The sequence below is a fragment of the Panthera leo genome, chromosome D1 (genome assembly GCF_018350215.1).
Source record: "Panthera leo isolate Ple1 chromosome D1, P.leo_Ple1_pat1.1, whole genome shotgun sequence".
Lineage (NCBI taxonomy): Eukaryota > Metazoa > Chordata > Mammalia > Carnivora > Felidae > Panthera > Panthera leo.
The window spans coordinates 22322369-22350000 of NC_056688.1; the positions used below are offsets into that span (position 1 = coordinate 22322369).

Sequence of the window (27632 nt, forward strand, 5' to 3'; positions counted from 1 at the left end):
TCGGTTCTGGGCATCTCCCTTGGGGTCAGATCTGTGTGCACTGGAGAACACTGGCCCCATCCTACAGAGTCTTCCTTTCTGTTTAATCATTCCCTCCCATTCCCTGCCCTCAGGGGGTTTCACACTCTGTTGGGCAGACACAGTGACAAGATGCTACCCCATCCTTTCCCTTGGAGTGAAAGCAAACAGTGACCACTTTCCCCCTCCCCCATGTTCCCCTACCCTTCCCCTTCCCTCCCAGACCGGGGCTGGGCTGTGGAATGTGGCAAGGGGAGCTCTGCCCCCAGAATTCCCCATGGACTCTGGTGCCTTCACAGTTTAATTATCGCAGTGGACCCTTGGGTGCAGAGCTGGAAGGGGGAACACTTGGCCACCTGCCATTGGCGGTGTGCCCCCAAGCCCTCCAGAGTGCAAGGCTCACCTTTCCCATGAATATCCCAATAGAACTTTCAGATTCCCTCCCACACTGTGGGAAATCCAGCTTCCTCAGGGTCCAAGAGAGGAAGGGTGTTTGGCTTCTCCTGGTCGTATCTTGCTTCAAGGTTCCACTCCAGGAATTTTTTTTTTTTTTTTTTCACTCCAGGAATTATGTCTTGCTCCCCTTTCTTTCTCTGTCTTGCTTGTGAGGCCCCTTTTGCTCTGCGTGCAAATTCATGGGCTTGGCCCCTTCTCTTTCTTCCTGTCTCATGTGTGCATCCTTTACTAAAGATGCAGGAGCTAAGCCTGCCAGGACTCACTCACTCCAGGCATAAAATTCAAGTGGGCACCAAGAACTCAATAATCAGGACAAATACTTTTTTCATGAAAAAAAAAAAAAACATTTTAATCAACATCAGTGACAAAAATACATGATAAACAGAACAGAAAACTTTTAAAGGATGACAGGATCAGTGTTACCAATCCTTCCCTTTGCCTTGTATTCCAGTATGGCTAGGCAGCACACTTTTATTGATCCAGTTTTTATCTCCATTACTGAGTTTTTGACACCCTTTGGCCTTACTCACCCAGCCCTGGTCTCCTCCAGAAGTTGATGCCAGAGGTGGGCTATGCCACAGAGCAAGAGTGAGTTAAGCTTCACAGAGGAGGTAATGTCTTCAAATCCCTCTCCTATCTGCATTGAAGGAATTTCTCACTGTCCATTTTCTCCTGCACAGCTTGGCCTGCCACTCTTTTGATGGGACCTGTTTTCCCAACCAACACCTTCTTTCTCCTCTCTTCTGCTGAGTGTTACAGTTTTCCATCTTTGACGCCCTGGCTTTGTTTCCCCAGGAAGTTGGTGGGGAACTTTAAATTCCTAGTACCTTAGCTCCTAATACCCTTCCTTTTACCCTTTCTGCTTTGCCCTTATTATCTGACACTGTATATTTTATTTATATACCTTGTTATCATCTGTCCACTGCTCCCATCTCCACAGGCCCCCAACCAGGATGCAAGCCCCATGAATGTTGAGATTTTTTCTTTTTTGGCTAACAATTGTGAACAGTTCCTAGCACAGAGTGGGCACTCAGTAAACATTTGTTGAATGAGTGAATAACAATTGAGTTCCTTTTCTTTGATCTTTCCCCTCACAGCAGACTAGGCCCTCTTTAGTAGTCAAAGGATGGTTAAATCTTTTTCCTAAGTGAAAGAACACCTGCCCTGGGCCTTCATCCTAAGCCATGCAAAAAGAGAGCAGGAGCTTTAAAATCATAGTTATTATTTAACAAGTCCAAGGTAGGCAATAGAAAAACTACTTTCCAGAGCAAACTCCAGGGTTTTCAAGGTATATCGTGCATTTTTCCCTCTTTAAATGGGGAGTGACATTCAAGAGAAGATTTGAATTCCGTGTAAGTTGAGTCAACATTGATTCTCTTTGCAACCTTGGCCAAGACACTTTAAGTCTTAGTTTTGATTATTGTATCTATAAAATGAGTGTATTGATTTCAGCACTACCAATGTCACAAAGTCACTGTGAGCTCAAGCAAGAAGCTGATGGATGTGGCTGGATATGCTTTGGGATGTATAAATCACCGTGCAGATACAGAGGTGTATGAAATCTTGCTAACACTTGCCTAGGGGGCAAGGGGACTTCTGATGAGACCCTAGCAGAAGCAACAATCTGGTCCTAACCTTCTCATTTTACAGACAGAGAAACTGAGGGCCAGGCCATGATGTGCCTAGGGTCAAATCCAGAGCTAATACAGGAGACTTATGGATAGAAGCCAGGTGTCCTGCCTCCAGGTGCAATTTCTGGCCTCTTTGAGCATCTCGGTTGCTAATTCCACCAGAACAGGGATCTTAGGCTCAGCTCTGAGCCTAAGTCAAAATCACCATGGCTGGAGAATTCCTGACTTTCAGAATCCCAGTCCTTCCCAAACAGCCTAGGGAGGGAGGCATTTTAAATAAAATCCTTTTACCATCCCTTCCATTTCTGAGATTCATTTCTGAGTGGCATCTGAATGAGAATTTTACAGACATTTCATTTCTCATCCTTGTTATCATTCCTTTGCTGTCCTCCAGGAGCAGGTTATGACTGAAACCTCTGTGAGACCCAAGGTGTAAATCTCCCGGAGTGGGAACTTATGTCCTGGGAGGCACGTCATCAGGCTGGCAGCTTCTCCATATGCAGTGTGATCACTGCAGGAGGCAACAGGGCCATGAAAAGGGCAGAAAGGCACAGAGAGATTCGGTTTTTTTTAGTGTCATCCTTCCTGTGTGTTCCTTAATAACTGAAATTTACACATGTGGGGGAAAATTCCAATTTCCCCTGGAAGGCCTGGAAGGAAAAGTCAGAGGCATCAGACTATCTTGCAAGTGGGTGTGTCCCCAGGGCTCTATTGATCTGACTGGGGATCTTTTTACTTCTTACAGAGTGTGTGGCTGTGACCATGACTGTGAACTAGAGTTTTGTGCCTTTGTGGGTCTGTGACTACATCTCTGGGATATTGTGTGTGTGTGTGTGTGTGTGTGTGTGTGTGTGTGTGTGTGGTCATCACTCCTGTCTTTGTTACGATGTGCAGTTCAACATGTGTTTTTTTTAAAAAAAAAATTATTTCTCATTTCCTGCATAAATTACTCCATGTAAAAGGCCAACCAGAGCTCAATTCCTAGCATCCTTTTTCAATAAAGAAATATTATCACAGCCTAGTCCCAAAACTAGTCCCAGGAGACGCTTTTCCTAGATTCTTTGTCAAACAAAATGTCAGCAACTCACCAAATGATGAGAAGAAGAATTCTTGTTTATCTCCCAAGTGAGGCAGACCTGAAGCAGCTCAGCCTCTTTGCATCCTTTCCCTGGCGAGGTAGGCAGCAGGCAGGTGGGCGGGTGGGCAGGGGTGCTGAGGAGGCCGCCGTGAAACCCTTGGACTCTGCTCTTTCATTTTGCTCTTTCCCCAGCTTTGTGACTTTGGGCAAGTCACAAAGTCACTGTTTAACCTCAGTTTCCTCTTTTAAAAACAGGACTAGGTGCACCTGGGTGGCTGATTGGGTAAGCATCTGACTCTTGGTTTTGGCTCAGGTCATGGGCCGAACTCATGGTTTGTGAGTTCAAGCCCCACATCGGGCTCTATGCTGACAGCACAGAGCCTGCTTGGGATTCTCTCTCTCTCCCTCTTTCTCTATCCCTCCCCTGCTCTCTCTCTCTCTCTCTCAAAATAAATAAATAAATAAACTTAAAAATATTTTTTAATTAAAAAATACAGGACTAATAACACATACTTTATAGGGCTATTACAAGAATTAAATTATAAATTGAGGGTGCCTGGGTGGCTCAGTCAGTTGAGCATCTGACATCTGCTTAGGTCATGATCTTGCGGTCAGTGGGTTTGAGCCCCCCACATTAGGCTCTGTGCTGACAGCTTGGAGCCTGGAGCCTGCTTCGAGTTCTGTGTCTCCCTCACTCTCTTTCTGCCCCTCCCCCACTCACACTCTGTCTCTCTCTCTCAAATATAAATAAACATTAAAAAAAAATTTAATTATAAGTTGGATAACACAGCCCTTTGTAAAGGGCATTAGCATGTTGTGCGTACATGTCCTCTGCCGAATGTATACATTATTTGCTCCTTTATTCAACAAATATTTATTGAACACCCAATATGTCCAAAATACATATTAGGCTCTGCAACAATATATAGGCTTGAGATTCAGTTTACGATCTAGTGGAGTAGACAAAGTGGCAAACAGGCTATCACAATTTGGTGGGGTAAGTGCTAAGAGAATAGCACATAGGATATTCTTTTTTTTTTTTTAATGTTTATTTTTGAGAGAGAGAGTGTGACTGGGGGCGGGGCAGAGAGAAAAGGAGACACAGAATCTGAAGCAGGCTGCAGGCTCTGAGCTGTCAGCACAGGGCCCGATGCAGGGCTTGAACCCATGAACTGGGAGATCATGACCTGAGCTGAAGTCCAGCACTTAACCGACTGAGCCACCCAGGCGCCCCAGCATGTGGGAATGGCAAGGGAGTGGTCAGGAAAGGGGCTGAGTGAGCCCAGCTGAGCAGAAAGGGAGGGTAGAGACAGGCAGGGCTTTGCAGAGATCTTGAAAGGGCTTTCGATGGGGCTGAAAGTTTCTCCAAGAAAGGAAATCCTGCTGGAAAAGTTAAGTAACTTCTCTAAAGTCAGGCTGGTCTTAGTTGCCTTAACAGGGACATTTGCTCTCCATGATGGATTCCCAGTCACCAATCTCTAATTTGTGTCTGGTCCAATTTTTCCCAAGTTTCTTGACTGCCTTTGGCATTCCTGTTCATCCATTCATTACCTCATTTAATAAATATACATTGAGGGGCGCCTGGGTGGCTCAGTCGGTTGAGCATCCAACTTCGGCTCAGGTCATGATCTCATGGTCCATGAGTTCGGGCCTCGCGTCGGGCTCTGTGCTGACAGCTCAGAGCCTGGAGCCTGCTTTGGATTCTGTGTCTCCCTCTCTCTCTGCCCCCTCCCCCCACTCATGCTCTATCTTTCTCTCTCAAAAATAAATAAACATTAAAAAAAATTTTTTTTAATAAATACACATTGAGCCTGAAACTAGGCCAGAGCTAGAAGCACGAATGTGAGGAACACCTTGCTCAGGAAGCTCAGAGCTTAATGGGAGGGACACCTATAGGGATATGTAACAATAATTTAGTGAGATATAGCCTGGAATTCATGGCCAAGAACTTTGGACTTTATCTTATAAGAAATATGGTCCCAGTTTTTAGGGGAGCAGAAAGGAAGAAATAACTTACCCTATGTGCAATAAGGTGGCATGGAGAGAAAACAATACAGAGCTGAATCTTGAAGGATGACAAGATCTAAGTGAATTGTCATTACTATCATTGTCATTAATGACAACAGTTACCATTTGTTAAAGGCTAGTCTGGGTCACTGCTGAGTACTTTATTATCTGCTAAGCACATCCACATAAAATCCTAATAAACAGTTTGTGAGTTAGCTATTATTGTTTGCATTTTACAGAAATAGGAAAACCAAGACTTATAGAAGCCACATAGCTAGGAAGAAAGAGATCTAGGATTTGAATCCAAGTTTGTCTCACTTCACAGCCTTTTCCACTCTGCTGGACTATCTCTCCACATTCATTAATGATATTAGTAAGAGTCATATGAAATAATCCATAGTTTGGTCAAAAGCTCTTCATTCAGAGACACATTGAAATATAGGGAATTATAATGCCTTTGGCAATAAGTAATGATAGTGAAATAGCTAACTTTCAAACAAACTGATTAAGCATTCATTGGAATTAGTATTTTCCAGGACTAGTCCCTCTTCGTGTGACTGGAATGATACTTTCAATGATCTACAAGGACAAGGTGCTAACCTATGTATATATGGAGAGTATAAAAGAAATAAATGACACATATCTTGTCTTCAAAGACATATGGTGCCATTGAGGATATCAGATTAACACAGAAAGCAGAAGTTGACAAAATAGATTAAGATTGAGGGTCAATCACAGGCTGGAGGTACAAGAGGTTGACTTCATGCAGTTGCAGAAGGTCAGAGAAAGGCAAGACTTGAGACTGTCTTTGAGGAAAGAGGACCTGAGTAAGTGCAGGACTTGATGGACCTGGACAGCCAAGAGAGAAGGGGAGCACAAGGCCTTCTAGAAGGGCATGGTGGCCTAGCGAGGGGGCACAGGGCTCAGACATGGCATGTGCTAGGTTGTGAGACAGTGGCAGCCTAGCCTGGCTGGGGAAAGGTTTGGGTTGAAAAGACCAGGGGATTAGGTAAAGAGGTAGGTTTGGGCTGATTATGGAGGATAACGATAGAAGCTAAGAAATTTGGATTTTGTCTTCTTAGGCCCTGGCAAGCCATTGTAGACAGGGCCTAAGGACAGGGGACAATCAGTGTAAACAAGTCTATGAATTATCTTAGCTTCCAAGGAGGCCCTGTCTTCTTAGAGGATTGGAATCTGGTCTCTTTGAGATCAGCCTTGTTGCTCTGGTGATACGTGAGGCTAGGACAGTTGAGTTTAACAGCTGACCAAGAGCAGTCAGAGAATGAGATCACACTGTCAGCCAGGTCCAGCCTCTTGTGTACCGACAATGATGAAAACTGATGATGATGATGATGGTGATGGTGATAGGGATGGTGATGATGATGATGATGATGATGATGGCGATGATGATGATGATGATGATGGTGGTGATGATGATGATGATGGGGATGATGGGGATGATGATAATGATGATGGGGATGATGATGATGGTGGTGATGATGATGATGGGGATGATGGGGATGATGGAACAGAATTCAAAGCGTGAAGGGTTTTGGCCAATGTCACCTAGCAAAGCCATGGCCTGGCTGGATCGAGCTGTCATGCATCCTTAGCTTGCTTGGCCCAGCAAGGAGGTGAGAGCAGCCTTAGACTGTCACAAATGTCCATTATTGGAGAGGTGCCCGAGGGCCCCTCCACCACTGCACTTACACCAGAATTGGTACTGGGGTGGGCTCCAGAGTGAGAACAGGCTCTTTCAAGCCTCTTAGGCCAAAGGAGACAATGACTCTGGTGTTTTTTGCTCCTGGGATAGATACAGCATGGGGCAGCTTTCCAAAGTGGCCTTTGGTTTGGGCTTCTGGCCAGAGATTTCAGAGACCCAGTTCACTACTGTCCTGTTCATCTACAAAAAGTACAAGTTGGCAAAACAGGCAAAGGTGTTTCCTGGGGAAGCCTGCCCGTCTTTGTCAGAGGGCGCCCTGGTTTACAACTTGGACAGGCAGGGAGAGGCCTGACCAGGGCTAAAGAAAGAACTAGGGGTGGGAGCCACCCCATTCCCTGGAGATCTCATAGAGACAGAAGGGACTCCATCTTTAAGATGAAGCTCCTGCTTCCTTCTTTGTCCCTGAAATATCTGGGCCATTAGGTCACACAGAGCCCATGTCTTCCCATCCATCTCTCTCTCTCTCTCTCTCTCTCTCTCTCTCTCTCTCACTGTCTGCCTCCCTGCCTGTCAGGCTGCCTGATAATTAAGCCCATGTCCAGCCTAAGGATCAGGGCAGTAGTGTCACGGGCTGCATGCTGGCCTCTAGAGGAAAAGGATTTTGTATGGCAACAAGAGGGAGGGTGGTGTATCCTCTCTGGCCAAGATCTAACAAGGCACATTCTGGCCCCTCCTTCAGGCGAGGCAGCCTTGAGCGAGGAGGGGCAGCATGGCTCACAGAGCTGCCCCAGGATAAGAGGGGTGGCCACGACCCACGAGCAGGCTCCTCCCCATACCCCACAACCCCAGACTATCTCTCATTCTCCTCAGTGCTTTCTGTCATGTGAGTTGCCCTCCTTATGCTCAGAGGGATCACTGGCAGTGACAGAACAGAGATTACAAGCTGTATTTCTGCCTTGAAGCTTTCTCCAGGCTGTTGGGAACTGGGTGGTTGTCAGTTCTAGGAAAGGAGAAATCTATGTGTGTTGTAGCCCTGAAGTGGTGCCCTGCGTGGGGGCAGGCTGGTGTCACTCAGAGCATCCTCCCTCTCTCAAATGTGTATTTTATTAGTGCCTGAGTGGGGCCAGGGATGGCCGGCTTCCCTTCCCTAACATTGGTGTGATTCCTGCCTGGGGGGCTCTGGATCCACAGGGCCACCTTAGGGGTGGCGGTTGGAGGCAGAGGTAGAGCTAGAGCAGAAAGACAGACAAAAAAGCATGTGGCTACACCAGGACATCAGGAAGGAGCTCTCTCTTTAGTGCCAGAAGGGACACAATTAAAGCAGAGGCTGAAGGACCAGGCAGGTGGGCCTTCCAACCTTCCATGCCCTGACCCAGACCCTCTCCCCCCACCCCTGCCACTGTGGGCTTTGGCAGAGGTGAGGGTGGTGAGGCCAAGAACCAGAAGCAGCAGCATCCATACATTACAGGGTACAATTATTTCCTTGTCATCAAGACTCTGAACACCTCCAAGACAGAGTTGTGTGCGTGCGTGTGTGTGTGTGTGTGTGTGTGTGTGTGTGCGATCTTTGTATGCCCAGGCCCTGCTATGTTGAAGGTCCAAAATACGTAGAGGCTAAATCTGCGCTGCCCAGAAGAGGGGAGGAAGGAAGAGTAAAAAGCTACCCAAGAGCAGAGGTTTCATCAGCCGAGTAGGCTCCAGACACCTGGGAAATGAGGCAGGGGAGGCAGACATCCTCAGAGCTCCCAGGAGGGCGCACCCCACAACTCAGGGCACAGCCACCTGCTTTCTTGCGGGAGCCCAGCATTTACTCGGCTCTTCTTAATGCGGCCCCTCCCTTTGGATTGGTAAGAAACACGAGAGCAAAGAGAAGTGGGGTAGGTTGGAAGAGCAAACTGTCTAGAGCCAGAAGACGTGCCACTTGCTGGTTGTGGTTTCAGGCAAGCCCTGGTACCCGACTTTCCTCAGCCTCATTATCCACATCTGTAAAATGGGAACAACCGGCTGGCAAAGAAAAAGGCGTCTCTCGTACACCACAGACAGGATGTAAATTTGTGTGACCTTCCTGTGAGTCATTGTAAAAGTTTTTAAAAACGAACATCCCTTTGGATTTGGCAGCTCTCACATCTAGAAACTTATCCTAAGACAATGAGCACGTCTGGAGCAAAATTCAGTGATGAGAATGGGCATAACAGATAACAGCAAAAACTAGAAATAATCTGAACAAGTGGTAGAAATTTGGCTGAATAATTATAGTGTGTCCATAAATGGAATGCCATTTAGCCACAGGATTACAGTGTATATTTTCCTTATATGCAAAGATATTTATGATATGTCGCTAAATTTAAAAGGCTGATTACAGAACAGTCTATATAGGATGACACTGTTTTTAGGAAAGAAGAGTTTTATTCTACATATTAACTATGGTTATCTTTGCATTGTGGGATTACAACTAACTTAAATTTTCTCTGTCTTACTTAACTATTTTGTACTAATCAGCATCTATTGTTTTGTAAAGATAATGAAAATTAAGTTGTATTAAAATATTGACCTTTACAGGTTGTTTTAAGAGTTAGGGGGCACCTGGGTGACTCAGTCGATTAAGTGTCTGACTTCAGCTCAGGTCATGATCTTGTGGTTCGTGAGTTCGAGCCCCGCATCTGTGCTCACAGCTCGGAGCCTGGAGCCTGCTTCGGATTCTGTGTCTACCTCTCTCTCTCTGCCCCTCCCCCACTTACGTGTTGTCTCTCTCTGTCTCTGAAAAATGAATAAACCTTAAAAAAAATTGTTTTAAAAAGAGTTAAAGAAGATATTACATACAAAAGTTGTTTGTAAACTGAAAAGTTACAGATATAAGACAGGGTCTCTGCCCATGAGGAACTTCCAGTTTGGAAAGACATGACAGATACATAAGATAACTATAGCATGAGACAGAATGTGGCAAGAGCTGTCAGAGAACGATAAACAGCATGTTACTTGGAAACACGGAGGAGGTAAAATTACTTATGGTTCTAGAGGAGAGCGCCAGAATGTTTGAGTTGAATATTGAAGAACGGTTAAGGTTCTGTCAGGTAGAAATATAGAACTGGGGCAGCAAGCAAAGCAGGAAACTGTGGTACAGATTTGGAGGATGGAAAAAGTTTGTGTTTGGATGGAGGGTAGAGACCCTGCGGGTGGCAGAGAAAAGGAGAGTCTAGAAGGGTATTAAGGGGCCAGGCTGCAGACACCTTGAAGGCTGCACTTGGTAAAATACCATCAGTGAACCTTTGTTGGTGCCTTCTATGAATAGGGAGCCACTGAAAGTTCTGGGAGAGGAGCTGACACCGGCATAAACCCATCAGGGGTAGTGAGGTTCTACCTTCTCTGGGGCCTGGGATGGATGCAGAATAAGGGCGTCTGCCTAGGAAGCTCAGTCTGGAGGCACCTGATGAGCTGGAGGGGCAAACTGTGGGGACAAGGAGGGGCTTGGCCACCATGGTTCTGTGACGGGGCATGAAAGGGAGGGAGGACCATCTTCTGCTCTGACTGGAAAGGGATGGGAAGTGGTAGAAGAATGAAATGAAAGGGTGATCTTGGAAGGAACTAGGACACCTCTCCCAGCGTGGCTGCCTGCGGGGGCAGAGAACTGGGAGCCATTCACAGAATTCACCCAAGGCCCCAGGGAGGAGGAACAGGCTGGGGGCATGAGGAGTGTGACAAGAGCAATCTGGTGCTCAAGATGTGTTCCCCTCAGTTGGTCCTGATCCCTTGGGCCTCTCTGTGTGGTATCCCAGGGGCTGGCAGTGGCCAGGGGGGACCTGGCCCCCTGCTGCTTTGAATGTGTCTCTATTCCTCAGCTCCTGGGAGGCATCTGAGGGGTGGGGAGGGGGGTTGTTTCAACCCAGTGAGTTTTTGTTAATGGAAATTCATTAAGCAACCCACCTATCTTGGAAGCTTCTCTCAGCCCATCCCACCCTCCTAGCATGCCCCAGCTCACTCTTTCCTACAGGTGGGAATTCATACCCCCTCAGGACCCCGGATACTCTGTCTCTCTGTCTCTGCCACTCTCACCCCCAGGGAGGCGCATGCGCGTGTGCGTGTGCGTGCACACACACACACACACACACACACACCCCGGAAGGGAGGCGGGAAAGTCTTGTTCAGGCAAATGTCTAAATTTCCATTTCCCCACTGCAACTCCCAGCCCGGGCCACTGTTTAGCTCCTCCTGTTGTCATGTCACTAGTTAATTACATGCTTTACTGAGGTGCAAATGTGTTTTTACAAGGAGACCAAGATGGTGTTAACTAGAAAGGAACTGTGAATGTTAAAAGATGCATTTACCTCTGGTTGTAGGGCCGGGGCTCTCGGCTGTATGCCCCCGGTGCTGCCCTAAAAATGCAGCCCAAGCATCGAGCAGCTCTCGTCCACCCTCCATCCCGTGACCCTGCCATCCTAGCCCTAAGCGCAGCCTCCTTGGGGTCAAATTAGGACCTGGATTCATAAGAAGAAAATTAACATAAGTGTCTGGGAAGTGTCAGGTCAGCCCTTAGAACAGTACAGACCACCAACCTCAGTTTCTGAACATCTAAGTTCATTTCAAATATTGAGAACCAAAATGATTCACTTCGATCTAAAAATAAATCAGTGAGTGGTGCAGCCAAAGCCACCTGTAGGCCAAGGCTGTCCTTCACTGCCAGGCTCTGCTCGGGGTCCACTGCCCTCCTGACTCTTCATCCCTTCTGCCCACAGACCTCCTCCCCACCCCCAGTAGTGTCTCCCCAAACCCCAGCCAAAGTCTGCCAATGGAAAAGGATCTGAGACTCAGATGCACATCTGGAAAGGTTGTGACTACTACCCTTCCTTTGAGTTCCCTACAGTTTAGAACAGGAAGCCAGCTCTGCCCTGCCCAGGGCCCAGAGTCACTCAGAGACCTGCCCACACGCTGGGGGAGAGAGGACCGAACATACAACCGATATCAGGAGACCAGAAGGTTGACAACAGGGCACTTGGAACCGTGACAAGGATTTGGGCTCTAAAATGGCTCAGTGGGCCTGAACAGCCACACTGAAGAGAGAGACTGGCTTGGCACATATGGCAGGGAGGTCTGTAGAGCAAATGGAATGCTCTCTCACAACCAGAGTGGGCACCCCCTTGTCCTCTGACCCCCCCCCCCAGGCCTCTAACCCCTTCTGAGAACTGCTCTACCCTTTTTTACAGGTGCTCTGGCACCAGGTGACAGGAAGAATTTCTGGCCCAGCTGGGAGTGAGAAGAGGGAGTGAGTCTCCTGAGGGCCATCCTCGAGTCCGCCAGGATCACCCGAACAGTAAGAAATGCTTCTCCATCCTTAAGCACATATTTAAACCCTCCAGGCAGATGATCTTTTCTTCTGAAAGCCTCGAGAACAGCCCATCACATTAGCTGGCGCTTAGCATATACGACCTAGGAACACACACCTCGTATCATTTTGCTTCACATCTTTCCCCCTTAGCTCCTTGAGGACAGGGCCAGGGTTGTGCCTTATCCCTACGTACCTCCCTTTCTTCTGTGCAGTCTGGGAACAATGAAGTGATGTCGATGCAGATGGACAGGCTGTTGCTTACATCCACAGTGATGATAACATTGTACAACCTTCTGGAGCAAGCGTTATCACCTATGAACCGCCTACGGGCGTTTGTTAAAAAGCACAACCTGGACCTCGCACCAGAGAGTCTGATTTCTAAGCCGAGGTTAAGACCGAAGCTGCACCCCAAGTGTTTTTGATGAGCACAGAGGAAACTGCGTTCCAGGTGTTTCTGATGAACTCTGCGAAATGGTTCTTTAGAATGTATAAGGCATTTTGAATGGAGAATCTCATTTAATCTTCTTATCAGATAGGGGTTTTTTTAATCCCCTTAAGTAACTTCATGATCTCAAAGACATAAGTATAGGCAGGGATTTAGGAATCCGGTTATCCAGAACAACCCTTTTTTCTTTCCAGTAAGCCATGATAAGGGCTGGATCTGTTATGGTGAGATTGGGCCCCAACTCCAAAGGACGCTGCCCAGGACTTTGGAAGTTTCTCTGCTGTTCTAGAGCTGCCATGACCTTACAGTTCATCGGCCTTCATTTTGGGGGGCAGTCATCATTGCCCGATTCCTCACAAAAGCTGGTTTCCTTGGAGAGAGGGAAAGGGAGACAGTTAACCAGAAAGGTGAATGTTCCCAGGGCCAGCTCCCCAAGTTAGCAAGGCCAGAGATATTCCAGAGGACCACACGGGCAAGAACTGGCTCACAGTGCTTGTCCCAGTTCCTATGCCTTCTAGCCATGTGGGGAGCTCTGTGTCTCAAGCAGTGGGGAGCACGCTGAAGCATGCTGTGGCTCCTAGAGGTAAACGCCAGAGAAAAAGACATATCTAGGGGGATCAAGGCTTCACCCTTGAGCAAAGGGATTTGGCAGTGTCCATTTCAGGGACAAGTTGACAATCTTTTCAACAGCCTTCAACGAGCCTGTGTGCACGGCCATGTCAAAGGGAGATCACTGAAGACAGTAGTTGTGGTGAGGGCTTAAAGAAGATGGAGAGAGAGAGAGAGAGAGAGAGAGAGAGAGAGAAAAGAAAGAAAGAAAGAAAGAAAGAAAGAAAGAAAGAAAGAAAGAAAGAAAGAAAGAAAGAAAAAGAGAGAGAGGGAGGAAGGAAGGAAAGGAAAGGAAAGGAAAGGAAAGGAAAGGAAAGGAAAGGAAAGGAAAGGAAAGGAAAGGAAAGGAAAAGGGGACAGGGTTAGAGACTCCTGGTGAACCTGTGTGCAGAGGTGTTGTGGCCAAGTCCGGGGGACTTTCTCTGGGACTGGCAATCATGCTGAGGTTCTTGCTGAACTACTTGATAGAGTCCTATTTCTCTCCACTCCAAGGCTACAGATACTAGAGTCCAAACAGACCACAGCATGCCTGGGAGAATGGAGGTGCCCCAACCCTCCTCACCTCCTTACATGCTAGAATAAAGGGAAGAATGGAAATGGGTTGATGGACTGGTAACGATCGCTACCGATTGTGTCTTATAGAATGGAAAGTTTCCATGGATGACATAGAGGCAACCTCAAATATCCTGACCTCCCCTCACTCTCCTTACACACACACACACACACACACACACACACACACACACACACACACTGACCACCAAACTATCTTGCTGAATGTCAGACAAGTCTGTTCCAGGGGCTAAATACAGTTGACACTGTTGCTTGGATTGGTGCAGTCGGCAAGGACAATTTTTGCAGCTAATGCTGGCAGTGTGGCAATCAGAGGAGCCGCCAGCTGTCTCACTTAAATTCTTAGCTCTCTCGTTCTCTTTTTTTAAAATCGTTTTGCTTACATAATCCACCCCCTTTTTATTTTCTAATTCTCTCCTTGCAAAGCTGGCACCAGAGGGGAAGGGCTGGGGCGGAGGGGTAGCAATTACACATCAGTTTGGGGAGCATTTACATTTTGCAATTACAATTTAAAAATAAGCCTCGTTAATGATCTCCACGTGTCACCGACAAACCCTAACTGACATACTCTCCTGGGCTTGCCTGCCTCCCCCTGAAGGCAGAGGTACCCAGGGAGACACAGAGGGAGGCCGGGGGCAGCATGTGAGGGGCCACAAGAGCAGTTAGTGTGCCCTTGAGGTTGGTGGAGGACAGGTGTGGAGCTGAGCACCTAGAAACCAGGAATTCGGGGCTCCAGCCGCTCTCCTCTTCCCTGTACCCATGCTTCATCCTCAGCCCCTCTCCTTCCAGGCTCTGGAACAGCAGGACTCTGTGTCCTCAGGAGGCAATGTCAGTCCTCAGAGCTGTGGGAAAGGGAGCCTCCACTGCTGATACTCTCCCAGGTGGAATTTTCACTGTGCTGTCGGGCAAATGTAAATCCTGGTCCCCAGGAGCCAGCCAGTGTGCCTGGGTATTCGTGGACTGAGTAGAAGGACTGATCACACACGCGGGGCTCAGGAAGAGAACAGGATTAGTTGTTTCGTGGTTCAGGAAGGACATTTCTCCTCTTATAATTGGTTGACATATATTTAATGAAGCCCTCTGATCCCCTGGGCAGGGACTTTGGGACCAGACGCACCCAGACTCAAATTCTAGCTCTGCTGTTTGTCGGCTGTAAGATTTGGGGCAAGTGAACTGAACTTTTCTGACCATCATTGTTTTTATGCAATTGGGATAATCGTATTTACCTTAGAAGCCTTCTTCGAGGATTAAATGAGATAACGTACTAGAAAGCACCTCACACAGTAGCTGGCGCGTGATAAATACTCCGCAAATGTCAGCTCCTTGCCAAGCCCCTCCTTAGGAGCCCCAACACGCTTCCTCCTGCCTCCATTAATGTTTTGCCTTTCCGGCTACCGTGGACACTAAGGAAGGGTGATCTGGTCTAATTTTGCCAGGTCTCCACCTCCAGATCAAGCCATCTGAACGTTGAGCAGCCCCTGAAGGAGATCCCCCAGCCCCTCACACATCTCCCTGTAGGATTCTCTGCAGAGCCTTGGTCTCAGGCCTCCATTCCAGCCCTTCCACTTTTCATGGGCTGGCTCCCCAATCTGGCTTTCAACAGCCCAAGTTCTCTTTTCTGGACACTACTTCAATGGAGTGACCTTTTATCAGGCCCCACCTATGTCCTTCATCTGTGAAAGGAGGGAGGTGGGCCAGGAGCTGTCTGAGGTACCTTTCAGTCTTGATATCTGTAAGCCTCAGATCCTCCTTCCCCGGCAGCTTCCTCCAGGCCAGTCTTGGGACTGACCACTTACAATCAAAAACTTCCATCTGTTACTTGAAACATACATAAAATAGCTCTTCTCTGTGGCAAAACCAGATATGCATCTTATAAAAACCCGAGACAAGCAAGACTTCCAAAAGCAAGCCCCTTGGCATGGGGCAGAGAACACAGAAGGGGACTATAGCTTACTGGTTTGGGTGCTTAGGCAAACAGACTTAAATACCATATTTTAAATACTTTTTTTAAACATTTATTTATTTTTGAGAGACAGAGAAAGACAAAGCATGAGTGGGGAAGGGGCAGAGAGAGAGGGAAACAGACTCTGAAGCAGGCTCCAGGCTCTGAGCTGGCAGCACAGAGCCCGACACGGGGCTCCAACCCACAAACCGCGAGATCATGAACTGAACCGAAGTCAGCACTTAACTAACTGAGCCACCCAGGCGCCCCTTAAATACTTTTTTTAAAAACTTTCTTTTTTAACCTATGTTACATAATGAACAGCTTTTCAGGTGAAAATAAATAGATTGTCTCCTTATTTTCAACTGCTGAATATAGTATTCTCTTAGATGGATATTTCATTATTTAACTTTAGGTATTGTTAAATTGAAGTAAAGTATGTATGTGAGGAAAAGGCAGGGTAAAAGGCACAAAATAGAATAAAAAGTGACCCTTCTTTCCCCTACCTCTACCCACAAAGCCCGACAATCCAAAGTCAACCACAACGAACGGTCTCTGATTCTAGTTATTTGGTGGCCGATGTTTACTATGTTATATAATATACTTACGTCCCTCTTTCTTCATTTCTGTATTTATCTATTAACTCCCTGCTATGAAAGCCAGGGAAGTTAACACACATTCTCCCCTTCCAATTTGAATTAGTTTGATAATTTTTATTAAACCATGTTTGACATTATCTATTTTTAATATATAGTATTATATAGAATATGGTGTTGGGGCGCCTGGGTGGCTCAGTCGGTTAGGTGTCCGACTTCAGCTCAGGTCATGATCTCACGGTCTGTGAGTTCGAGCCCCGCGTCGGGCTCTGTGCTGACAGTTCAGAGCCTGGAGCCTGCTTCCGATTCGGTGTCTCCCTCTCTCTCTGCCCCTCCCCCACTCACACTCTGTCTCTGTCTCTCTCAAAAAAAATGAATAAACATTAAAAATAGATATTTTAAAAATAACAAAAAGAATATAGTGTGTATACATTACATGTTCTACACTATATAGCACATAGTACTACATATAATTAACTCTATGTTTTATTTATGTAGTGTAATAGCGGTTTTACAGATTTAGAAGATTTATAGTCTATCACTGTAGTTCTCTCTGCATTTCAACTATACGTTGATTGTAAGATGGAAATATTATCCAACCACAGAACTGAATAGTGTGATTTGACCAGGGAAAAGGAAATGGAACCCTCTACATTACAACTTGGCTGCTGCAGTAGAATCTTCCAAGCCCCCAGGGGTAACCGCCCACACTTCATTCCCATCCAGCTCTCTTCCCTCCCACTGGGTCACATCAGGTTGCCACCATCTTATGTATACGCTGCCCTCTTCCTCTGATTCCTCTGTTTTACTGGAATACCCCGCTAATTATTTCTGATATTGATGGGTGGGAAATAAACTCTGAGTTCCTTCATGTCCAAAACAGGCTTTATGTTGTCTTCAAACTTGATGCATAATTCGATTGAGCTCAGAATCCCATATCAAAACCTTCTTCTTTTAGGTCTTGAAGACATTGTTCTACCGTCTTCCTATTTCCAATCTTGCAATGAGAACTTATGGAAACATTCAATTTTCTCTTCTTTTGCAAGTTTGAGAATGTCACCACTGTGTGTTTGATTTTGTTTGCACCTTTCTTTTTTTCATTACCCCTACTCAGGCCTTGGGACCACTTTCAACCCGAAATAGTCACCTGCCTTGCTTCAGCTCAGGGATATGTTCATTTCATTATTCCTTTGTTTGTCCTGCTCACTTGTCTGTTTCCTCCTGGAACTTCCACTGCCCAGCACAGAGCCTGGTGCATAGTAGGCGCTCAGTAAATGATTATCGAATTTGTTCCTTGGGACCTGGGTTCTAGTTAGGTCCCTATATTCAACTCACTGCATAGACTTGGACAAGTTTTCTCATTTGAGCAGAGAAGTCAGACCTCATGACTGCTCAGGATGCTTCCACTCTGCCAGTCCTCTGACAGTCCGCCCTGGAGCCCGGAGTCCCTGCTGCTCCTGGGATTGGGGAAAAAACTGAGGAGTGAGAAGGGAGGGGAAGGCAGAGGTTGGGCAGGAGGGCAGCCACAGCGGCCAGCCTCCCACTACCGACATTTCCCCGAGCCTTTCATCTGCTCAGCATCCCCTGCCTGTCCCCCTTGGGGACCTCTCTCCTTGACCTTCCTGATCATTCTCAAATGGGCCTCTTTTCCTCTTCATCTCCCTGCTCCCTACACCTTCTCAGCTCCCCTCCACACACAGGTCCCATTAGCAAAATAATCTCTGTCCATGGCAAGTGTCTCATTAAGTGAGATCTTTTTTTTTTTTTTCACTTTTATGAATTCCCGCACAAAGAGACTTCCCTCCACAATACTGCACAGCAGATGCTTTGACCTGAGACAGCCAGGCCCTAAAAAGAGAAGAAAGATTAGAGCGGCCTGCCGATAGCTCAGATATGCCCCAGACTTAGGCTACCTTGTACCCTGGGGGAGGCATCTTGGGTGAGAATTCTCACTTGCCCCTCTTCCCCACCCCAGATACTGCTCTGGGAGCAGACACCTCACACGCAGCTCCCCTGACTGCCTAGACCGACCTGCTCTGGACAGAACCTCTAGATCTGGGAGCCAAGATGCTTTGCTCCTTTTCCCTGAGAGGGCCAGAAAATGGAAGATCCAGATTAACAAGAGCTCAGATCCCAGAAGATCATCCTCTGTTCTAAGTCAGAGAATCCTAATTGGTCCCCAAGGGCCAGAGTCTACTGGGCAAAATTGTCTTCTCTTCTTCCATCCCCTGGTCCTTGCCCTGCTATGACGAGTGGGGTCCCCTCTTACTGGAGAGAGAAGAGGGGGAAAGTAGAGGCCCAAATTTGAACTTCAAGTCCACAAAGATTCTGTACTGAAGTCAGGACTCTTTCTTTCCACTGGGGGACCACCATGATAGAATGTGAGTTGGCATTGCAAAAGGCAGAATTAAGGTTGGAGGTGAGTTATACTTTTCAGACAAGTTAATATGAAACACTTCTTGGTGCCTGAGTGTAGTAGAAAGGGCCAGCATATGAGTAAAGGTTTCCCTATTAGAAGCCAGAGAACTACAGACCCCTTTCCAAGGCTGGAGTTTAAAGGGAATGGGGCTCGACAGGGGACAGGCAGGAGCCAGTGGGAAGTGGAACACAGCTCTGGTCCTCTGCACTTCTGTTTAGCTGCTGCCTGCTTGGGTGGCTGTGGGGAATAACCCCGCTGCTGGCCTGCAAAGATGTCCTCATTGGCCACCCATTTAGATGGCTGCCTGGAGTCCCTCTGGGCTGAGAGGGGAGGGTGGGCAGGAAGGAGCTTCTGCAGGGGGATAAAGCTAGAACTTGGGGAGACAGGACAAGAGATGGGATGCCCCCTAAGGATGAGCTGCCCCAACTTGCAAAAACCAACACTGCTCCACTGGGCAGGCTTTCCAAAGATACAGCCAGGTGCCTCTTCACCTGTGAGTCGTGGGTACACGTCCCCCCCTCCCCCAGAGCAGGGGCTTCTTTGCAGCTGTGGGTGGTCCCTGGAAAACCATGGGTGGGCTGGGGAAAGAACTGCAAGGGGAGACGTGGAGAGCAGGCGGACAGTCACCGGCGCCCTCCCTTCCAGCCCACCCGGCCCCACCTGGGCTGCCCCACCTGGGCCGAGCAGGGCCCAAGGGTCCGGCTGACAGGAAAGAGACGCTGACGGAATCACAGTCAATGTGAGTCAGAGCCCCGGCCCTGGTGCCACAGAGTGTGGGGTCAGCCTACAGGCAGGCCCTGCTTTCGCTCTGCACGAGTCCGGAGAGCCGTGCCCCCAGACAGCTAAAGCACATGACCCAATTACCACTTACGCATCACCTTTTGGATGCAGTCTTCAACCTTGTACTTCTGTCGTTTCCTATTCATTCTTTAATTTTGTTCTTTCCCTTCATAATTGAACCCACAGTCCAGTGAGTCTACGACGGAGACTCAAGATTTGCCTCTTTCAGCACGCTTAATGTTCTCCATGTTTGTCTCAGTGGTATTATGTTTACGAGACCCCTACTTCTTATAGCTGGTATCAGCACTTCCAGTTTTCCACCTTCCACTCGTTTTTATGAAATAATGAGAGCAAAATGCAATAAAATATTTAAATAGATGTGCGCACACGCTGCCGTCCAAAGATGACAGGGCTGGCAGAAGCAAACTGCTGTCTAAGTGGAAGCACCTTCCAAAGGCGTGAAGTGCGTGTGCATTAATGGAGGCACAGACGCCCAGATTTGGCATTCGGAGGACGTTTAGGGGGACTGCTAGAATATAATTCGTGGAAATGCAGGGCATGTGAAGGTGAAAGGGCAGCCTGTAGTGGATGGCCCAACTCAAAGTCAGTAGCTTGTTTCTACACTCGTCCTTGCCTTTTCTGTACTTCCCCAATTCCCTGGGGAATTTCCCGCCTCCACCCTGGGACTTCTAGGTTAAATGTTCAGAATCTGAAAGCAGACCGGGCGTCACACTGGGAAACTTCCTCAGCCGCACTAAGCCTCAGTTTCCACGTCCATGAATGAGGACAGCCATCATGCCTATGCCATAAGGTGGCTGGGAAAAAATAAACAAGGTTATGTGCATCAGAAGCTTAGCATAATGCCTGGGGCGTGGGGAAAGCTCAATGAACAGCAGCTGTTATTAATTGCATTTACCATCTCACCCCTATCAAAATTTGCTCCAGGGAAACACACTCATTCTCACTGAGGTGTAAGTGACTGCTGGAACTTGAAGAGCTATCTTTTCCAGATTTGTTTGTTTGTTTTACATTTTAACAGGAAGCCAAAGAAATTAAATTGTAACTGTGTATATATTCAAGCTCCATGAAGAGATAGAGCTTGTGAAATCTCTATCTCATAAGATTTTTTCCCCCTAGAGAGGAAAGGCAAGGAAGAGCCATGATCTGGTCCACCAGGGAGCACAGGGTTCGATGGGCAAGATAGGCCATGTGGATGGGAAGCAGATTTTCCATAATATAGAAACACACGTAGTGATCATCCATGCTCTACTTCTCCTTCATGGAAAAGTAGAGTTTTGAGCAAAATTTTGATGAAGGAAAGGACGTGAGAGTGTGATACAGAGACCTTGATGGCAGCTGAGAAGCACAGCAAAAAGCATGGAGGAAAACTCTCATTAGGTGATAGAGAGCATATCTGTTCTCTGGGGCTTGAGTCCGGTTGGCAAAGCCCAGGAATGCGCTCTCTACCCAGCATCACTTTTTTGCACATGGCAGCCACTATCCTCCCTTCCCTGGGGCTCCCTTTCCTGACAGATGAGGAACACAGAGCCAGTGGACCTGTCCTTGTTGCCAACAGCAGTGAGGCCAAGTTGAGGGAGGCCCCTGGGCATCCTTTCCCCCTTTCTTGAGTGGACCTCGTTGCTCTGGACTCTACCTGGTCTCCCTCCCTTCCATGAGCTGGGGAAGGAAGTATCAGGGATGAGTGGCTTTTCTGTGATAAGCTGAGCCAGAGAGCCACTTGCTCCAACAACCCTGACTCTTCACCATTTCTTTCTGGAGGCCATTAAAAAAAAAAAAAAAATGGAACCAGGTATCATCCAGCCAGAGGACATGGTATGGTTCTGAGGACCAAAAGGAGCCTGGCTGACCCCCTTAGGATCCTCTGGTTCCAGGAGAATCTGAGAGCATCACAAGGGACAGATGGGATGGGAGTCAGGGTCCCTTATCTCTATGGATGCCACCCTCCTCACAGTCCTGTTGCCCCACCCCCCTCCCAGCCCACTCTTGCTTTCCTTCCTCTTTCCAGCTCCCCAGGAGTGCTATCCTCCCTGTGTGCCTGCCTCAGAGAAGAGAAAGATTTATGAGAGGGAGGTAACTGCCTCGCTCCTCCAAGAATCAGAAGCTCTCCTCCCATCTGGGATCCCCAGCATCTGAGCTGCTCCTCTGTCTCTGTTGAGTTGTGAGCCTCAGGGGCCCAGCCTGTGTTGTTTTCTCAGCTCTGTTCCCGAGCAGCGGCTGCCGTCAGCTCTTGACAAATAATAATAAACCTGGGGATCAGGTTTGTCGAGGGGGATTTCGGTCCCTGGGTTCATTTTTAGATTTGTGTGTGTGTGTGTGTGTGTGTGTGTGTGTGTGTGTGTGCGCGCGCGCGTGCAGACAAGAGAGCATGTGATGGTGTCTTGGGGAGCAGCCCAGGGCTCCCAGGTGCCCTGGCAATCCACCCTCACTATACCTGTGGAAGAGCTGGAGGGCTCTCCTCTGCCCCTGACCATCAGGGCTGCCTGCCTGTGTAAAAGAAAAGAGAAATAATTGAATGAAAGGCCTGTGACTCTCTCCTTTCCCTGTCCCTCCCCACCTCACCCACTCAGGCTATTTGGATGGAGTGGCTGGAAATGTAAAACAGAGGGCAGAATCCCAGCTCTAGGTTTGAGAGTTGCCTGAGTGATGGGTGGGAACTTGGCCACAGGCCCAGGGAGAGAGGCTCATTGACAGAACCTTCACATGGACTCCACCCCATGTGGCAACAGCATGACCCACCCACCACCCGCCCCCCCCCCCCCCCGCCTCCATTCTTGAGGTGTAGCACCAAGGGAGATGTTTCCTGGAAGGGGAAAAATGTCCCAAGTCAGGCATCGCTGCTGGCAAAAGCTGGCCCCAGCCATAGGTGAGTGTGAAATTTAGGACCCCAACATGGTGCCCCTGTGGGTTAGAACAGCACCCACTTTCAGCAGTTTGGAGGTGGCCATTGGAGGTCATTGCTGCCATCCCTGCCTCCAGGCAGGTGAAAGCGCAAACCACTTACCTGTGAGGCACATGCAAGGGCAGCGCTTACCCTTATAACCAGCATGCTTCTCCCCCCCCCCAACCTTTCTGTTTTTTTGTTTTATTTTGTTTAAAGGAACCAAAGGGGGAAAAATTGCCAAGTTGTGAAGTGCTTTAAGAGGAGAGGAGAATCTTCATCAAAATGCTAAAAGCTGGAGGGGGAGAGTAATGTGAAAACTCTTGCCTGCTATTTATGGGATTGATTCTCAGATCAAGAAGAAGCAAGCAGTCGGATGAAAGGAATTATTGTTAAAGCTCCTCGGTAGGAAGATCTAATGGACAATTGCTGCTATCAGGGGGAATTAAATTGCTGTTTCAGTTTGTAAAATATATCAGCAGCTTTTTGAAGCCGGGAAAGGTGTGACAGCCCAGGCAGGGAGGAGAGGGGGTTCTGTCACTTTCTGGCCCTGGCGTGGGGAAGCAGGAGGCAGGCAGGAAAGAGGGCTGGAGCAGAGCATGAGCATGAGCTGCTATCCTAACTCTGACCCTGGTCCATGTGTTTGAAGACAAATTGAAAAACAGCTAAACTGGGGGAGTCGAGGGACAAAGCAGCAGCCCTGATGTGCCCAGAGTCTGGGCCCTGATGTGCTCAGAACCTCATGTGTCAGAGAGGCATGGCAGGAAGCAATAGGTCCAGATGGGGGCTCCTGTCTGGGAAAGCTGGTCAGGGGGTGATGTGGGTCTTTGATTGCCAGCAGCCCCACTCACACCCAGGGCGGAGTCGAATCCTCTGCCTTCCATGACCACTGAGCGTCCCATCACTAAACTGAGTGCACAGAGGGATCCAATGTGGATTAAAAACAAAAACAAAACCAAACCTCTCCTCCTAGAATGGGGTCTCTAGGCTTGGGTCAGTGAGTGCACAAATGACCTGCTGACCCAGCCACACACACGGAAGACATACTGCTATTCAGGATAAAGACCAAACCACAAAATGGCTTCAGGAGCGGGGAGTGGAGAGGAGTGGAGGCCCTTGGAAGGAGGACCACAGCCGTCTGGAAGAGACTATACTCCTGGTATAGGGGAGCAGAAGGGTCCCTGCCTTCTCTGATTTCACAGAAGGCTCTTACCCCTTCCAAAGACCATTTGCCCCCTGTGGCAGTTAAGGGCTGAAGGAGGAGAGAAAAGTGGGGAGAGAGAGACATTTTCACATCTCCCAGGGAGTCAGAAGCCAGCAGTCCTAGTTAAAGCTCACGCTGGCTTCCGCTCTGTCTCCACTCTGTTCCCTGGAGACCAGCATCATAATAATAGGGCATGACCTGGTACCACCGCCCAAGTAGGCTTCCCAGAAAGGTAGCAAATGATAATTAGTTCAAAGAGCTCTGGTGGCTGAGGAGTCTGAGTTGCCTGCTGTCTTGCTGAAGTCACTAGAGAATTCTTTCCTATCAAGGGTCCCAGGAACCAAGCAGGAACCAGAGGGGCACCAGGGAAGTGGCCTTCCTGGCTAGGGCATTCTGCAATGACTTGGGCTCCATGCCAGGTGCAGTATCCCTGGGGACCTGGGTCATGGTGGAGCGGTGGCTCATTTTGGAGCTTCAGCCAGCCAACCTTCAGGACAGTAGTGAGCAGGGGTCTGATCCCGAGTGCAAAGCCTGCTTGGTTCTCCTCCTGCCTGTCTGGCCTTCAGTAACAGAGACACAACTATTTTCCAGTCTCCCACACCCCACTCTGGACCTGCTCTGCTCTTAGCACACTGGAGGACTTCCATTTGCCCCCAGCACCCACGGTCAGAAAGACGGGGGCAAAACAACGTCCACCAGGCCACGGCATTCCTGTCGCCTGAATCCTCCGGCCCCTGTGCTACCACCCAGTTCCTACAGCACCTGGTCCAGCATTTGGTGGGCTCCTGGGGGGCTGGCCCCTTCCCCTTCATTCCTCAAAGGCCCTTCACTTCTCCCTCGCTTGCAAACAGTGACCTTCTCAACCAGACCTTCTCAGATTTTACAGCTTCACAGCCCACAGGTACATCCTCCCTCCCACCTCTGTCTTCTCCACCATTCCTGCACTGGTCCCGCCCTGTCACTGCCCACCGTTGACTCCATAAACCGGGCACAGTGACCATCGTGCTTCAGATTTCTAGCCCTTCCAGGGTTTCGCAAAGAAATCTGGGGTGTGTGTGTGTGTGTGTGTGTGTGTGCGCGCGCGCGCGCGCGCCCCTGCATTTCTTTAGATAAATCCACAGAGTCACATGAAATCAGTGACAGGTTGACACCGTTATTTCAAGATTCATCGCTCTGAGTTGCCAGCACAGGAGACCTAGCCAACTCCTTCCCACCAACAACACTTTTTTTCCAAGCATAATTTATAGCAGTGGGGTGAATTTGTTTCCAAAAGATGAATATCACACTATCAGCAACAGCTGCCTCTCATTTTTATTTGTTTTTAAATTTGACTCAAAGTCCAATTCTCTATACACATCCGAAGCTGTAAATCCTAAGGCGACTGATTACATGATTTAGTAAACAGGTTATATTATATAATGCAATTAAAGTGGGGCTCCGAGGTGCCACCTACAGGCGGCTCCTGGGAAGGGAGCTGGGCCAGAGACCATCATTTTGGAGGCGGCTCTAGGCTGAAGGAAAATAAACGGGATTGCGCCAGGGTTGAGGCGGCTGCTCCTGAGGGAGAAGTTGCAGCCAGCCAGGTTACTAATGCAGCCTTTTGGTCCCTCCTGCTGAGTTCACTCTGTTATTTCAGCCTCCTGCAAATCTGTCTAGACGTCAGAACCCAGGCCTAGGCAGCCGCTCAGAGGGGCCGGCTTGGGGTGGTGGAGGAGAAGGGGGGGATTGGGAACCACCTGGGGCTTCTGGGCAGGGGGTGCTGAGGAGAGCTCCTGGCTCTCTGGCCTCAGGGTTCTCCTCCCTCCCTCTCAAATGGGAAGTGAGGTAGAGAAGGCTCCAGCTTGGCTAGCCTTTGGAATGAAACTACAACCCAACTATTTCCATCCCCTCAACAAAGCTTGTGTTGAGGGCTAATGATGGGCAGAGATTTTCAGACTATTCTGGTGAAACCCCCCAGTTTGCAGTCCGAGAGGGGAAAGAGGCTTGTACTAGCCACAAATAAGTGGCAGAGCTAGATAAGGAATCCAGACCTGTTGACCCTAAGCACAGGCAGGGTCATGGGCAAATTCATGGGAATTTGCAAAAGAAGAAATTGAGGCCCAGGCAGGGGGCAGGACTTCCACAGCCTCTATGTGTAGCAAGGCAAGGAAAATAATGAAAATACTGCTGGTGTGTGTCAGAGGACAGAGGAGAAGAGCTTCCAGGGGCCCCTCTGCACTGTGTCTTAGGAAGGAAGGGAGGGAAGAAGGGAAGGAAGGGAGGGAGGGAGGGAAAACCCAGGGTCCATGCTCCCTCCCATCACCCCTCTGCCCTAAACTACAACACTCTTCAGATGAATCAGATTCTGGGGCCTCAAGGATTCTAGCTTCTCCAAAGAACTTTTGTAAGACTGGGCCGCGAATAACTGGGGAGAGGAGCGGGGACTTTCTTCCCTGGACACTAAGAGAGAAACTGGACCAGAAGGGGGTGGGAGCAGAGATGGATGATATAAACAGGACTATCAGAGTCCAGAGGGTAGAAATACATCCACACCTTGTCCTGTGCCAAGCATCCACCCAGTCTCCCGTCTGGGGCAATGAGGTGCGACGGTGAGGAGCCGGAGGGAAGCTGGTCCTGTCCCCCCTCCTACCGGATACACTGTAGTCTCAGCTAGGGTCAGAGGGCAAGCACAAATGCTGTTGGGCCAGCTGGCCAGAGAGTTCCCAATTAGACTTTGTTTCTCATCCTTGAGGCCCTGAGCCCCCAACCCCGGCACCCTAGCCCAATTACTGCTGGGCAGCATTAACCCCTTGGTGCCCCAGGCCGTTAATGGAATGTTAATTGGTCTAATGGGTTTCATGTCAACAAGTCCTAATGAGCTCCTTCCTAACGAGCTTGCTATTTTTTTTCTAAGCCTGTTTGTCAACACACTGGAGTTTGGGCTACAGACCCAGGGCCTCACCTTGCAGGGCAGGGGGGAAGCAAGAGTTGAGGAGACAGAGGGAGTGGATGCTCTAGGGCTGCCCATTCCTACTTCCTAAAGGGGTATCTTTTTGTGCCCCCTCAGCCACCCACAACCCATGCAACATGGCCTTCCTCAGCTCCTGAGCTCTGTAAAATGGCAGTGTTAGCTCCTTTTGATAATATCAGTGACACAAATTATTGCTTCTTGGATATCATTGTGGGGTTGAATGTTGCATCAGGGTTCTCCCCCCCCCCCCCCCATTGGCTGTCATATAATAAAGGTTTTCAGCACTAAGAACAATCTTTTGACACGAGCCTCTCTTCGATGGCATATTTCTCTGTGGTAAATCAGTGCTCGGTGTCCTCCATTTTGCAATCTTGGCTGTGCTCCCTCGAGTGCCCTGGTGTCTGGTAACAGAGTGCTGAGGCCTCTGGACAGGGTGGAGCAGCCTCTCCGGCCCACTGACAAATGCTAGAACCCTTTCCAAATCCCCAAAGAAAGTTCAAAAAGGGCCGGGCACCCAGCTATTGCTTAAGGAGCAGCCCGCACCCAGCTGTGGAGTCTCACTGGGTCCAGTTTCAGAACAAGAGAAGTCGGATTCCCATGTTCCTTTCCAGGGTGGTTCCAAATGGCCCCTCAGCCCCCCAAACCAGCGGGGTTTCCCAAGGACCAATCCGGGGAGGGGGGGGGGGGGAGTGCATATGCGTGTGGAGTGGTGAGAAGAAAAGAGCAAGCTTCCCGAGATGGGCATGGGGTCTCCCCCAGTGTCTTGTTACCAGAGGCTTCTGTGCCTGAGTGAGCACAGAACCAACGAAACTTAAGCCCCTGATGAAAAGGCCTCCTGTTCTCTGGCAGGAGAAGCCCCCAGAGGGCAATGGGTTAGTGGCCTAGTGGCCTGTGGTGACCCCAGAGAGGGGGAGGGGAGGGGCAAAGGCCATCTGGGTCCTCAGAAAATTGTTCTTGTGTCCTCTGGTGAGGCAGGTCTGGCCCCTGCTCACAGCCTGACAGACTCCAGACTGAAAAATCTCCCCTCAACCTTGGCAGCCGT

General features: G+C 48.7%; 1 protein-coding gene across 12 annotated transcripts in view; it reads left to right on the forward strand.

The window, feature by feature from the left end:
* The window catches only part of PKNOX2 (PBX/knotted 1 homeobox 2), a 317612-nt gene that overhangs the window by 207635 nt on the left and 82345 nt on the right, over positions 1-27632 (forward strand). For 10 of the 12 annotated variants that reach the window (XR_006194095.1, XM_042907054.1, XM_042907051.1 and 7 more), the window contains one exon: positions 12052-12158. The exons of 1 other annotated variant lie outside the window; for it this stretch is intronic. The gene's annotated coding sequence lies outside the window, so the exon portion shown is untranslated. Of the gene's footprint in view, positions 1-12051; positions 12159-23935; positions 24060-27632 lie in introns of those variants that run through there. One more of the 12 variants, XM_042907058.1, reaches the window with a different exon arrangement.